Below are 16,230 nucleotides of genomic sequence, written 5' to 3'. Positions count from 1 at the left end.
CACCTTCTTCACAATCAGCATATCAGTACAATTAATCATATGTTCGATAAACACACAATTTTAAATTGTATGCATTTTAGAATAAGGCTGTAACGTAACAAAATGGGGAAAATGGGAAGGGGTATGAATACTTTGTGAATGCACTGTACCTTTTGTTGTGAATGCCCATCCTGGTACTGTCTGTATTGGTGGGGTAACCACGAGGTACTCTAATTGAGGAAGGCTAGACCCAGGTTCAGGCCCAGACCTATGAACCCAGTCACGAGGCATTAGATGAAGCTGAAAACAGACTTCCTGATAGACTACCACCAAGGGAGTCTCCCACCACTCCTGTGAAGGCTGAAGTCCAGGATGACCAGAAAAGGTCACCCTGGACTTCAGCCTTCACAGAGAGTGGTGGGAGACTCCCTTGGTGGTAGTCTATCAGGAAGTCTGTTTTCTCCTACTGTGGTGTTTGTATCATAGGAACAGGAGGGTCTCTATCAGCCCCAGGTCCTGCTTCATCCCTGCTCTGAGACTGTGAAGAGAAGGGTCTGGGCTGCAGACTGGATCCATGACTGGAGCCTCTGTCTCTCTGATGACCACCAGGACTGAGGTTGTTCAGTCCACCTCTCCACTGGTGGTGATCTGTGTGGTGGTGAAGTCTCTGTCCCTAGTGGTTCGGTGCCAGGTCCGACTCGGGAAGGAAGAGAGATGGCTCCTGATCCAGTGTCCTGGTCCGGGGACAGGGTTTGTGACCAGCCACCTCAGAGGTCCAGTCTCTCCCACCAGCAACACCGAATACAGGTCAGCAAGTCTTCATGGACTGCAGACTGTAAACACAAATTGTACAGAAATGCATAAAGGTTTATATTAAAAAACAATGTTCTGTACACACAGAAACATGATAATTATAAAATGTTAACCACAGTCAAGCCCATCTCAAAAACTGGGATTCAAGTACCTAACAATATGGAGCCATTGGAGTAAAAAAAAAAAATTAAAATCCATATATGTTGATTCAAGAATGAAGAAGACAAAATCTACGCCTCGCCCTAGTCTCAGCCAGTATGTTGTCATGGAGACTAAGGTTGTTGTTTTGTGTTAAACTGTCAGTTTCTGGATGTGGTGAAAAGTGTTGTCCCCAGACCAGTTTTGAAGACGCTGTCCTATCCATTGACCTCCCCTATGTCACCTCTGGTCCTGGCCTGATCTGTGATGTCGTCCCCTAGGCCCTTGGCTGCACCCATCAGGGTCTTGGAATCCAAGATGGATACGCACTCTCCTCTGTTAGCCTCCAGCCAGCCACCTATAGAAAGAGGTTAGAAAATGTGACCTGTTTCAGGAAGCTAGACGTATGTCACATGTCACCACTTCACAGGAGGCATTTGAACGTAACAAAATGTTGTTGTTTTTTAAATCATAATGCGTTTTTGTGCAGAAATGCCTTCTGGAACATGTAAACTTTCATATGCCTTTATAACAAACTTGTATGCCATCTGTAAATATGAATACAATTGTTAAATTGCGACCCTAATTGGTTTAGCCACAGAAAGAGACAGGAGCCTTCCTGCTAGCCATGATTGGCTAAGATAATGGATGGGCTGGACATGCAGAGAGATGAGCTCGGATTGGTCTGCCATGTAGCATGCTTCCGTCTATAACATGAGCTTCTCAGTATGTGTAGATAATAATTTCTACCACAGATTTGTGAAAGATGTCATGAAGAACTGCAAGTGTTGCTACTGCTCTAAACATAGCTGCCCTTAATTTAACAGGCGCTATCTGCAACAATCAGAGAGAAAGTTTATGGAGGACGATCGTGCCATGCTGACTCTAGGACTCTTAAAATGAATCAGACAATGAGGAAATCCCTGACTTGCGCGCTAAATAGCGTTTCAATCGGTGACGTCACTTGCTCTGAGACCTTGAAGTAGTGGTTCCCCTTGCTCTGCAAGGGCCGCGGCTTTTGTGGAGCGATGGGTAATGATGCTTCGTGGGTGACTGTTGTTGATGTGTACAGAGGGTCCCTGGTTCGCGCTCGGGTATGGCCGAGGGGACGGACTAAAGTTATACTGTTACATTAGGTAAAAACATTTTCATTTAATCAGACATTGTAGTCTTCTGATGACAGTGATGTGGAGGAAACGGCGATCAACAGTGTTGTTGTCATGGAAGAAGTTGACCAAGTTTTGAAATCAGTGGAATGTCTGGTGGAAGCAGAATATGATTGCAATTGCAAAGGGAGTCGAAAAGAGGCCCCCGAAGGAGGTTGTATAAAACAACTGTCTCTGGATTACATTTCAAACTAAGGCCAACCATCTCCATTAGGTGTACCAACACATTCAAGGGCCATTTTCTCAACAGTGGGGTTAAGTTGATCAACTTTCAAAGCAGAATTACTTTCCCATTGTATGATATACCAGTTTCTCTACTTTTATCAAATGTAAAAAACACAATTTAAAATTTTGCTACATAGGTCACAAATAGGTGGTAAGTCAAGTTCATTCATTATAATGTGTGTTTTTGTAACATTGATTTAATTTTATGAATGATGAAAAAGACAATAATAGCCAGGCGCATCGCTTTACCATTGAAGATTGTGAAAGAAAAATTACAAGATGTTATGTTATAATACTTTTAATGCATCAAACAGCTTTGATGAGTACTTTCTCATCTGTGTCTGTTTGAACCGAGAGGAGCCTAAAAACCTACAGCTGGCATTCCATAGATAAGATGTGGTGGGTGTAACCGAGAGAGAGAGTGCGCCTAGAGGAATAGAACAAAACCCGTAGTGTCTAATCATTCTTGCATCTGGGAAACCGCACCAAAGGCTTTCCAGCCATAACTAAGCATTCTTAGTGTCAGTTATATAAGAACCAGCATTGTCTGTAAAGGTTAAGCCTCTGCAACACATTTTAGAGTGTGGGATCGACAGCTTCATTATTGCAATAATTAATCGATATTGAATAAAGATGATTGTTTGAAGAAATGACAGTCTCTCTTAGTATGAATGTCCATGACAAGATATACTGTATGTAGGCTATATGTATTTCCCCCTTACCTTGCTCTTCCATCTTCAGCAGATCAATGTTCGCTGGTCCGTCCTCTTATCTCCTCTTTGACTAGCAACAGATCATGCTTCCCATTCTCCATCTCTATTGACTGTAAGAGACACAGAGTGAGAGGATGTTGGAACAAGAAATCTGATAAGAGCACCCTGCTATGGAGCATCTTCTGGTTGGGCAATAAGGGATTGCTATGAGTATTATGCAAATGCTAGTTGATTTGATTACTTGACACTCTTTAATGGTTTTATAATTCAAAGTAATGGTCCCACACTTAAGCCGAAATTAATAAAGACCGTGGCCCATTTCCACAAATATTCTCAGTGTAAAAGTATTCATTATGATCTAATAGGCAAAACTGATCCTAGGTCTGCACTCCTACTCAGAGGCTTTGTGAATATTGACCTTCAATTAAACGCAGAGTCTCAAATTTCGCCGCCTGTCCCTTTTAATAACAGGACAACAGCACACATTTCAGCAAATAAAGGTCTGTTCTCAAATAAACACTGGGTCTAAATTATATGTTTAATGAATTTACCATAAATTACAATGAATTGTTTAGGGACAGTTAAAATAAACACCATCCCCTCATAAAATGAACTCTAAAATGATTTAACACCATGAATAACAATAACTGATGCAACCCTGTTTGTAAACTTGGATATCAACTTTACCACTTCAGAATGGTTTTGTGGCACAGTCCATGCCACGCAGGGCGAACTCGCGGACCACAACCGACAAACCAACTCTCCCTTCCTGTCTCATTACACTATGATCAGAGCAGGCTGCAGATAATGATCAGCTAGAGAAGTCAGATTTTCAACATGTTGATGCTATATTCATGATGATATCAAATATATGCAAGGAATTTTGCACCAACAGGTTTCCGTAAGAAGGCACCATACACAACCAATCAGCAACGCACAATTGAATACCGATTACAGACTTTTAGCGCTTCCCATCACGGTTTGTGCCACAATCAAGTAGAGCAGGGGTGTCAAAGTCAAATGGACGGAGGGCCAAATAAAAAATTTAGCTACAAGCCGAGGGCCGGACTGTTCGAATGTTCATTGAAAATTTTTTAAATGACGCATATAGTCTAGTGAACCTAATTGAACCTACTGAAAACCTAACAAATATATTCCAATATGATCAGATAAATAAAGCAATATTTTCTTATGGCTCTGTCAGTAATCTTTAATTTTCAACAGACACAAAAGACAAATTTCCTTTATATAAAAATCCCCATAACATGAACATTAAATGAAAGAAACCGGTATTCAAGGCACCATCAGTAGCCTATATTTTCTATTTTAGCAAAAGTGGGCTAAATTTACTTCAAAGAAAAAAACAATAATAGCAATTTTCTATCATCCACTCAACTGAAATATTTTTAAAATATAATTGGATTGAAATACAATAAAATAAAGTGCAAAACTCTATTAATCAAAAACAACACTTTGTTTAAGGAGAAGTAACATGCAGTGAAAACAAATATTAAACTTTAACTTTTAAACTTGAACTGAGTAAAAACTCTAAATATGTGATTGCACAGTAATGTTCACTTGTTTGAGGTTGAGGGTGATACTTGGTGGTGTCCCATCTTTTCCACAAGTTCATCAATGTTCGGGGTAAGGCTCTGAGCTGAGGAAATCCTCAGAATTGAGTGGAGGTGTTCAGCAGTAAGTCGACTTCTGTGTGATGTTTTGTTCAGGTTCATCAAAGAAAAAAGTTGTTCACACAGGTATGTGCTGCCAAACATAGACAACGTTTGAGCAGCCTGGATGCGCAGCTGGGGCATTGTGTCGGGGAGGAAACGGGCGAACTCCGCAGCACCCACTGCCGCATATTTTGCCCTCAGTGCATCATTGCATTGGAGGTCAATCAACTCCATTTGGAGGTTTGGTGGTGAGCTTTCCACGTCAACAGCAAATGGGTTACCGAGCAGTTCCAACCTGCTTTTTTGTGCTTCAAAGTCAGCAAATCGGCGTCGAAAGTCAGCGGCAAGCATACCTATTTTATCAGCCAACTGTGCGCTCGGGAACGCACTGGTAGAGAGCTTCTCTTTCATGGTCTGGCAGCTGGGAAAGTGGCTCAAATTTTCTTTCCGCATCTGCGTCTCCCACAGAGTCAGTTTGGTTTTAAATGCCTTCACTGTACTGTACATATCAGAGATGACATGATCCCGACCCTGCAGCTGCAAGTTCATTGCATTCAGATGACTCGTAATGTCACACAGAAAAGCCATTTCACACAGAAACATTTCGTCTCGGAGTTGTGTTGTGTCTTTCCCTTTGCTGTCCAAGAACAGACAAATCTCCTCACGAAGCTCGAAACATCTTTGAAGCACCTTTCCCTGGCTTAGCCATCGCACCTCTGTGTGATAAGGCAAATCACCATGCTCCGTTTCTAACTCCGTCAGAAATGCCTTGAACTGGCGGTGATTCAAACCTTTGGCTCTGATAAAGTTAACTGTGCGCGTGATGATGCTCATTACATGCTCCATTTTCAAGGCTTTACCGCACAACGCTTCCTGGTGTATGATACAATGATAAGCTGTCAGCTCACCTGTCGCGTTTTCCTCTTGCATCTTTTCCCGTATCTTCGCCACCAGTCCGCTCCTGTGTCCACACATCGCAGGTGCTCCGTCGGTTGTCAAACCCACGAGTTTTTCCCAAGGCAGCTCCATCTCATTTACACATCTTGACACCTCTTCATACAAATCATGCCCCGTAGTTGTGCCATGCATAGGACGTAAAGCCAAAAACTCCTCTGTCACGCTTAGGCTGGAGTCCACTCCGCGGATGAAAATTGACAACTGGGCAATGTCAGAAATGTCGGTGCTCTCATCCACAGCCAAGGAATATGCAATGAAATCTTTTCCCTTTTTCACAAGCTGCTCTTTTAGATTGATGGACAACTGGTCTACTCTCTCGGCAATGGTGTTTCTGCTCAGACTCACATTTAAAAAGAGTTGCCTTTTTTCTGGGCAAACTTCGTCACAAACTTTAATCATGCAGTTTTTGATGAAATCCCCCTCCGTAAATGGCCGGGCTGATTTAGCGATCTCTTCTGCCAAAATAAAACTGGCCTTGACAGCAGCCTGGCCTTGTGATTTGGCTTTTTTGAACAGAGCCTGTCGAGATTTGAGGCCTCGTTTTAATTCCTCTGCCTTTTGTAGCCTTTGTTCCATGTCCATATTCTTGTTTTTGTCCGCGTGTTTCGTTTCATAATGTCGTCTCAGATTATACTCTTTCAGTACCGCCACACTTTCTCCACACAGAAGACACACAGGTTTTCCAGCTACCTCCGTGAACATATACTCCGACTCCCACCTTGTTTGAAACCCCGGTTCTCAGTGTCCACCTTCCGTTTTGCCATTTTTGATGGGTATCTGAAAGTTAATTTTACTGTGATGCTGACGACTGCTGTGCCAATAAATATTGAAATGAAGCAGCCTACTGCTCGGTGCGTCACCGTTGCATTGTGGGAAATGTAGTATTGGTGCGTGTAAAAGATCTGCGGGCTGCCGGCTTGCTGCGGTCTGCGGGCCGGTTCTAATAATAAATCAAGATCATCCCAGGGGCCGTAAAAAACCTTCTCGCGGGCCGGATGTGGCCCGCGGGCCTTGACTCTGACATATGTGAAGTAGAGTATGTCAATCTCGACAAACAAAAAATACATCCATCCCTACTCAGTATCGAATGCTTGGTTTGACAATCTTTGAACATCATTAAACATTTGATGTTTTGCAACAGACGTCTCTTTCCATTAATCAAATGGCCGTTGTGCAGTTTGGAGTTATATTAGAGTGGAGTGGACTTTTGAAGTAGCCTAATCAGATTAACACTCCCAACGGGCTCTGGAGAAGGCAAGGTCGAGTCATGCGTCCTCCGAAACATGACCCGCCTAACCGCGCTTCTTAACACCTGTTCGCTTAACTCGGAAGCCAGCTGCACCATGTGTCGTCGGAGGAAACACTGTTCAACTTGACAACCAAAGTCATGTTTCGGAGGACGCATGACTCGACCTTGCCCTCTCCCGAGCCCGTTGAGAGTTGCAGTAATGAGACAAATTTGTAATCACAAAATTGAGGAGAAAAAAAGGGGGTACAAATGTTTTAAATAATAATTAACCTTATTTACATAAGTATTCAGACCCTTTGCTGTGAGCCTCGAAATTGAGCTCAGGTGCATCCTGTTTCCATTGATCATCCTTGAGATATTTCTACAACTTGATTGGAGTCCACCTGTGGTAAATTCAATTGATTGGACATGATTTGGAAAGGCACACACCTATATAAAGTTCCCATCATTCAGGGAGGTGACCAAGAACCCTATGGTCACTCTGACAGAGCTCCAGAGTTCCTCTGTGGAGATGGGAGAACCTTCCAGATGGACAACCATCTCTGCAGCACTCCACCAGTCAGCCTTTATGGTGGAGTGGCCAGACTGAAGCCACTCCTCAGTAAAAGGCACATGACAGCCCGCTAGGAGTTTTCCAAAAGGCCCCTAAAGACTCTCAGACCACGAGAAACAAGATTCTCTCATCTGATGAAACCAAGGTTGAACAATTTGGCCTGAATGCAAAGCGTCACGTCTAGAGTCTAGAGACAACGACCCTAGGCACACAGCCAAAGACAACGTAGGAGTGGATTCAGGACAAGTCTCTGATGTCCTTGAGTGGCCCAGCCAGAGCTCGGACTTGAACATCTCTGGAGAGACCTGACAATTGCTGTGCAGCGACACTCCCTATCCAGCCTGACAGAGCATGGGATTAACTGCCCAAATACAGGTATGACAAGCTTGTAGCGTTATACTCAAGGCGGTAATCACTGCCAAAGGTACTTCAACTAAGTAAAGGGTCTGAATACTTATGTAAATTATAATTTAAAAAAAAAGTACATATATAAATTTGCAAAAATGTATAACTGTTTTTGCTTTGTCACTATGGGGTATTGTGTGTAAATTTGAGGGGGGAAAAAACAATTGTATACATTTTAGAATAAGGCTGTAACATAACAAAATGTGGAAAATGTCAAGGGATCTGAATACTTTCAGAATGCACTGTATACAGTAACTAACCCCTCTACTGCACATATTTTGGTTTTTAATTGTATTATGTTCTGAGGTGTTGTCCATCCCCAAAGACCTGGAGAAAAGGACCAACTTTGGAAAACCCTGGTATATATCATTGGTCATGACGTGTGAATTTCACCTAATTGTGGCTGACTGCCCATGTGGTCATGTTGTCTAAACTTGTAGGTACTGAATCTTGTGGTGATCGGTGGCATGTTATAGAACCTATCCACAAGAGTGTAGGCTTCAGCTTAGTTGTTGTAAAAGATGTGAAAGTTACTGTCTCACTGACCAAGGCCAATTTTGGCTCAGGGTTGATCACATGACCCACTACAGTGACTGTCCATCATCAAATCATTGGAATGAGAAAAACAATCTATAAAAGGTTTATTTTGCATGCTCGCGCACATGATGATATAATGATAATGATAATGATGATATAATATATCCACTATGAACACAATATACCACATAGTCTATAATATATCTACTATGAACACAATATACCACACAGTCTATAATATATCCACTATGAACACAATACACCACACAGTCGGTAATATATCCACAATACACCACACAGTCTATAATATATCCACTATGAACACAATACACCACACAGTCTATAATATATCCACTATGAACACAATACACCACACAGTCTATTATATATCCACTATGAACACAATACACCACACAGTCGGTAATATATCCACAATATACCACACAGTCTATAATATATCCACAATACACCACACAGCCTATAATATATCCACTATGAACACAATACACCACACAGTCTGTAATATATCCACTATGAACACAATACACCACACAGTCTATAATATATCCACTATGAACACAATACACCACACAGTCGGTAATATATCCACAATACACCACACAGCCTATAATATATCCACTATGAACACAATACACCACACAGTCTATAATATATCCACTATGAACACAATACACCACACAGTCTATAATATATCCACTATGAACACAATACACCACATAGTCTATAATATATCCTCTATGAACACAATACACCACACAGTCGGTAATATATCCAAAATACACCACACAGTCTATAATATATTCACAATACACCACACAGTCTGTAATATATCCACTATGAACACAATACACCACACAGTCTATAATATATCCACTATGAACACAATACACCACATAGTCTATAATATATCCACTATGAACACAATACACCACATAGTCTATAATATATCCACTATGAACACAATACACCACACAGTCTATAATATATCCACTATGAACACAATACACCACACAGTCTGTAATATATCCACTATGAACACAATACACCACACAGTCTATAATATATCCACAATACACCACACAGTCGGTAATATATCCACAATACACCACACAGCCGGTAATATATCCACTATGATCACAATACACCACACAGTCTATAATATATCCACAATACACCACACAGTCTATAATATATCCACAATACACCACACAGTCTATAATATATCCACTATGAACACAATACACCACACAGTCTATAATATATCCACTATGAACACAATACACCACACAGTCTATAATATATCCACTATGAACACAATGCACCACACAGTCTATAATATATCCACTATGAACACAATACACCACACAGTCTATAATATATCCACAATACACCACACAGTCTGTAATATATCCACAATACACCACACAGTCTATAATATATCCACTATGAACACAATACACCACACAGTCTATAATATATCCACTATGAACACAATACACCACACAGTCTATAATATATCCACTATGAACACAATACACCACACAGTCTATAATATATCCACTATGAACACAATACACCACACAGTCTATAATATATCCACTATGAACACAATACACCACATAGTCTATAATATATCCACTATGAACACAATACACCACACAGTCTATAATATATCCACTATGAACACAATACACCACACAGTCTATAATATATCCACTATGAAAACAATACACCACACAGTCTGTAATATATCCACTATGAACACAATACACCACACAGTCTATAATATATCCACTATGAACACAATACACCACACAGTCTATAATATATCCACTATGAACACAATACACCACACAGTCTATAATATATCCACTATGAACACAATACACCACACAGTCTATAACATATCCACTATGAACACAATACACCACACAGTCTATAATATATCCACAATACACCACACAGTCTATAATATATCCACTATGAACACAATACACCACACAGTCTATAATATATCCACAATACACCACACAGTCCAATTTGTAAGTCGCTCTGGATAAGAGCGTCTGCTAAATGACTTAAATGTAAATGTAATGATGCGGGCAGTGTGGTCCGCATGTATAATTGTGCAAGCATTGGAAAATAAATTTGCACATTCATGTTATTCAATTATTGCACCCACACTGCTTGTGCACGTCTGCGTAGCCTCTCCCATATCCTCATTGTTTTTTAGGAGCTTATATCCACGTGGGTGATTGAAAGGTGAACTGAGGTCCACACTCCAGTCCTGTTGGTACTGCACCTTAAAGTTGGTTGCCAACTGCCATATAAAGTGCAAAGAAGGAAGAGAGATTACTAGAAACAAACTCCATTTTCCCTTTTATCTGTGGATTAATTGTCAGAGTAGAGGACCTTGTGCATTTCAGGCAAATTAACAACCGAATGTTTATATCCCAGGACAAATAAGCTAGCAACAGCAAGCTAAATTGCCATAAATGTTTAATGCTTTTCGACCCAAATTAACCCAAATTAATACAGTTGGTTCAGAGTTCGTTTTGATATTTCAGCCTGCGTGTCCTGATCGTGTCTGTGGGTGGCCAAAATCAACATGGACGCATGCGCACGAGCGGTGTGGTCAGCATGTGAGACACTACATTGCAGTGCTAGAGGCGTCACTACAGGGTCGGGAGGGCGTCATCCAGGTTAGCGACTCCTTGTGGCGGGACAGCGCCTGCAGGTTGACTTCGGATGTCAGGTGAACAGTGTTTCCTCGACACATTGGTGCAGCTGGCGTTAAGAAGCGCGGTTTGGCGGGTCACGTTTCGGAGAACGCATGACTCGACCTTTGCCTCCCGAGCCCTTTGGGGAGTTGCAGCGATGAGACAAGATCAAAAAAAGGGGTAAAATACAACAACAAAAAATGAACAACTTTCTTTTTTAAATAAAAATAAATAAAAATTACAAGTTGTATGCAAATCCCTTTCATTTGTTCCTTTCACTTGTTCTGGCGCCGACAGAGATGGCCGCCTCGCTTCGCGTTCCGAGGAAACTATGCAGTTTTTTTTTATGTGTTATTTCTTACATTAGTACCCCAGGTCATCTTAGGTTTCATTACATACAGTCGAGAAGAACTACTGAATATAAGATCAGCGTCAACTCACCATCAGTACGACCAAGAATATGACTTTCGCGAAGCGGATCCTGTGTTCTGCCTTTCAACCAGGACAACGGAATGGATCCCAGCCGGCGACCCAAAAAAATGACTTCGTAAAAGAGGGAAACGAGGCGGTCTTCTGGTCAGACTACGGAGACGGGCACATCGTGCCCCACTTCCTAGCATTCTTCTCGCCAATGTCCAGTCTCTTGACAACAAGGTTGATGAAATCCGAGCAAAGGGAGCATTCCAGAGGGACATCAGAGACTGTAACGTTCTTTGCTTCACGGAAACATGGCTCACTGGAGAGACGCTTTCGGAGGCGGTGCAGCCAGCGGGTTTCTCCACGCATCGCGCCGACAGAAACAAACACCTTTCTGGTAAGAAGAGGGGCGGGGCCGTATGCCTTATGGCTAACGAGACGTGGTGTGATCACAGAAACATACAGGAACTCAAATCCTTCTGTTCACCTGATTTAGAATTCCTCACAATCAAATGTAGACCGCATTATCTACCAAGAGAATTCTCTTCGATTATAATCACAGCCGTATATATTCCCCCCCAAGCAGACACATCGATGGCTCTGAACGAACTTTATTTGACTCTTTGCAAACTGGAATCCATACATCCTGAGGCTGCATTCATTGTAGCTGGGGAATTTAACAAGGCTAATCTGAAAACAAGACTCCCTAAAATGTATCAGCATATCGATTGCGCCACCAGGGCTGGCAAAACCTTGGATCACTGTTATTCTAACTTCCGCAACGCATATAAGGCCCTGCCCTGCCCCCCTTTCGGAAAAGCTGACCACGACTCCATTTAGCTGATCCCTGCCTACAGACAAAAACTAAAACTAGAAGCTCCCACGCTGAGGTCTGTCCAACGCTGGTCCGACCAAGGTGATTCCACACTCCAAGACTGCTTCCATCACGTGGACAGGGACATGTTTCGTATTGCGTCAGGCAACAACATTGACGAATACGCTGATTCGGTGTGCGAGTTCATTAGAACGTGCGTTGAAGATGTTGTTCCCATAGCAACGATTAAAACATTCCCTAACCAGAAACCGTGGATTGATGGCAGCATTTGCGTGAAACTGAAAGCGCAAACCACTGCTTTTAATCAGTGCAAGGTGACTGGTAATATGACCGAATACAAACAGTGCAGCTATTCCCTCCGTAAGGCTATCAAACAAGCTAAGCGTCAGTATAGAGACAAAGTAGAATCTCAATTCAACAGCTCAGACACAAGAGGTATGTGGCAGGGTCTACAGTCAATCACAGACTACAAGAAGAAATCCAGCTCAGTCACGGGCCAGGATGTCTTGCTCCCAGGCAGACTAAATAACTTTTTTGCCCACTTTGAGGACAATACAGTGCCACTGACACGGCCTGCAACGAAAACATGCGGTCTCTCCTTCACTGCAGCCGAGGTGAGTAAAACATTTAAACGTGTTAACCCTCGCAAGGCTGCAGGCCCAGACGGCATCCCCAGCCACGCCCTCAGAGCATGCGCAGACCAGCTGGCTGGTGTGTTTACGGACATATTCAATCAATCCCTATACCAGTCTGCTGTTCCCACATGCTTCAAGAGGGCCACCATTGTTCCTGTTCCCAAGAAAGCTAAGGTAACTGAGCTAAACGACTACCGCCCCGTAGCACTCACTTCCGTCATCATGAAGTGCTTTGAGAGACGAGTCAAGGACCATATCACCTCCACCCTACCTCACACCCTAGACCCACTCCAATTTGCTTACCGCCCAAATAGGTCCACAGACGATGCAATCTCAACCACACTGCACACTGCCCTAACCCATCTGGACAAGAGGAATACCTATGTGAGAATACTGTTCATCGACTACAGCTCGGCATTTAACACCATAGTACCCTCCAAGCTCGTCATCTAGCTCGAGACCCTGGGTCTCGACCCCGCCCTGTGCAACTGGGTACTGGACTTCCTGACGGGCCGCCCCCAGGTGGTAAGGGTAGGCAACAACATCTCCACCCCGCTGATCCTCAACACTGGGGCCCCACAAGGGTGCGTTCTGAGCCCTCTCCTGTACTCCCTGTTCACCCACGACTGCGCGGCAACGCACGCCTCCAACTCAATCACCAAGTTTGAGGACGACACAACAGTGGTAGGCTTGATTACCAACAACGACGAGACGGCCTACAGGGAGGAGGTGAGGGCCCTCGGAGTGTGGAGTGTCAGGACAATAACCTCACACTCAACGTCAACAAAACTAAGGAGATGATTGTGGACTTCAGGAAACAGCAGAGGGAACACCCCCCTATCCACATCGATGGAACAGTAGTGGAGAGGGTAGGAAGTTTTAGGTTCCTCGGCATACACATCACAGACAAACTAAATTGGTCCACTCACACAGACAGCATCGTGAAGAAGGCGCAGCAGCGCCTCTTCAACCTCAGGAGGCTGAAGAAATTTGGCTTGTCACCAAAAGCACTCACAAACTTCTACAGATGCACAATCGAGAGCATCCTGGCGGGCTGTATCACCGCCTGGTACGGCAACTGCTCCGCCCACAACCGTAAGGCTCTCCAGAGGGTAGTGAGGTCTGCACAACGTATCACCGGGGGCAAACTACCTGCCCTCCAGGACACCTACACCACCCGATGTTACAGGAAGGCCATAAAGATCATCAAGGACAACACCCACCCGAGCCACTGCCTGTTCACCCCGCTATCATCCAGAAGGCGAGGTCAGTACAGGTGCATCAAAGTTGGGACCGAGATACTGAAAAACAGCTTCTATCTCAAGGCCATCAGACTGTTAAACAGCAACCACTAACATTGAGTGGCTGCTGCCAACACACTGACTCAACTCCAGCCACTTCAATAATGGGAATTGATGGGAAAGGATGTAAAATATATCACTAGCCACTTTAAACAATGCTACCTAATATAATGTTTACATACCCTACATTATTCATCTCATATGTATAGGTATATACTGTACTCTATCATCTACTGCATCCTTATGTAATACATGTATCACTAGCCACTTTAACTATGCCACTTTGTTTACATACTCATCTCATATGTATATACTGTACTCGATACCATCTACTGTATCTTGCCTATGCTGCGCTTCACCATCACTCATTCATATCTTTATGTACATATTCTTTATCCCCTTACACTGTGTATAAGACAGTAGTTTTGGAATTGTTAGTTAGATTACTTGTTGGTTATTACTGCATTGTCGGAACTGGAAGCACAATAATTTCGCTACACTCGCATTAACATCTGCTAGCCATGTGTATGTGACAAATAAATTTGATTTGATTTGAACCATTAATCATTACAGGCAATACTATAGCTACAATGTCAATTGCACCTCTTCTGTGTTAATTGGTTCTGTATCCTGATTGTCTATGGCATCAGATGAGTGCCAAATTGAGATGGAGCACGCAAGCAAGAATATGAATCACAGCGCGAGCAGATTTGTATCGAAGAAAACCAGTCGCGCAAGCGCATAAACTACTTTGATCGTGCATAGACAGGGTTGGGCTGGAAATTAAACTTGAGAGCTTGAAACATTGATATTGAACAAGTTGAAAATCATTGTCGAATGCAATAAATTAGTCCGAGTGCATGCAGAGATTTCTGCACTCTCAAAAATACACCCTGCCCATGTATGAAAGTCTCTTCTCACAAACACAATTTTAATTTTGCTCATTGTCCTTCTCACGGGGGGGAACGTTTGACAGTCCTATATCGTGGGGCTCTGCTCCTTGTGGTTTACCCAAGGTGCCAGGGTTCTGGTCAAGATGTTTGGATATTGATTGAACGATCCGCACATGGATCGAAGAGCTTACTCTTTCACATTCAGAAAACTTTAAGGTGATATTCTATTTAATAATGTTTTCCATTTCCTTAGGTATAATGGTTTAATTGGGTAGGGATGTGAACTCGGCTTTTGACCGGCTTTTGACCGTCGCAGTCTCTGGTCCCCACTCCAGTTCAATTTGTGGCAGTAATGCATCACTAAAGTTGGTTGCCAACCATTTAAGAACCACTGAAGAAGAACTGTCAACGGAAGTGAAAAGTAACCAAGAACAATATCCACGGCAGCGTTTTTATTGTTGTTATATATACTTTTATTATCACCTTGAAACTCAAAATATTACTTATGTAACTACACAGCCACACATACTTACCCCAGGCAGTGTTAAATTCGCTTTGGAGACAGGCCTTGGTTGATAGATGTTATTAAGGTAACGCTAGCTAGTTGCTAACAATGGCTAACTGTAGGCCTATGGTTTTTCACACTCAAATAGCCTCCATTATGGAGGTGCTAGCGAATGCAGCAGTGGCAGATATCTGTAAACTCGTAGACGATGACTATGCAGTGTTTCGTTTGGAAATAACTCAAAGCCAGAATGAAAGCAGGGCATTGCGGAGAAAACTACAGCTACTTGAAATGAAGGTGGCACGGGAGCGCGCAGAGAGAACGACGCGAGAACGCGTCCTCGCCAGTGGTCCCAGTAGTGTCAAGATGCTCGACCGATACAAAGGAATGACAAGAGGTTGGCTACATTTTGCAGAAGGCCGATGCTGCGGGGCCTGCCGCCCAGATCACATGTGTGACGTTAGATGTGTTTAACACACATGGTTAATCAGAATT

The 16,230-nt window shown here is 42.8% G+C and overlaps 1 protein-coding gene and 1 long non-coding RNA gene across 3 annotated transcripts in view; one reads left to right on the top strand and one right to left on the bottom strand.

The window, feature by feature from the left end:
- Positions 1-16,230, top strand: part of LOC135506901 (zinc finger protein 777-like) — a 199,309-nt gene that overhangs the window by 154,947 nt on the left and 28,132 nt on the right. The window lies entirely within an intron of this gene.
- On the bottom strand, positions 404-16,105 carry LOC135506916 (uncharacterized). The gene is made up of 4 exons (XR_010450576.1): positions 15,764-16,105; positions 3,044-3,144; positions 1,175-1,288; positions 404-812 (listed from the first exon to the last, which is right to left on the bottom strand). It is a non-coding gene; the product is annotated as an uncharacterized LOC135506916 (long non-coding RNA).

The sequence above is a fragment of the Oncorhynchus masou genome, chromosome 20 (assembly GCF_036934945.1).
Source record: "Oncorhynchus masou masou isolate Uvic2021 chromosome 20, UVic_Omas_1.1, whole genome shotgun sequence".
In the NCBI taxonomy this organism is placed as follows: domain Eukaryota; kingdom Metazoa; phylum Chordata; class Actinopteri; order Salmoniformes; family Salmonidae; genus Oncorhynchus; species Oncorhynchus masou.
This window is presented reverse-complemented; position numbering and strand designations above follow the sequence as displayed.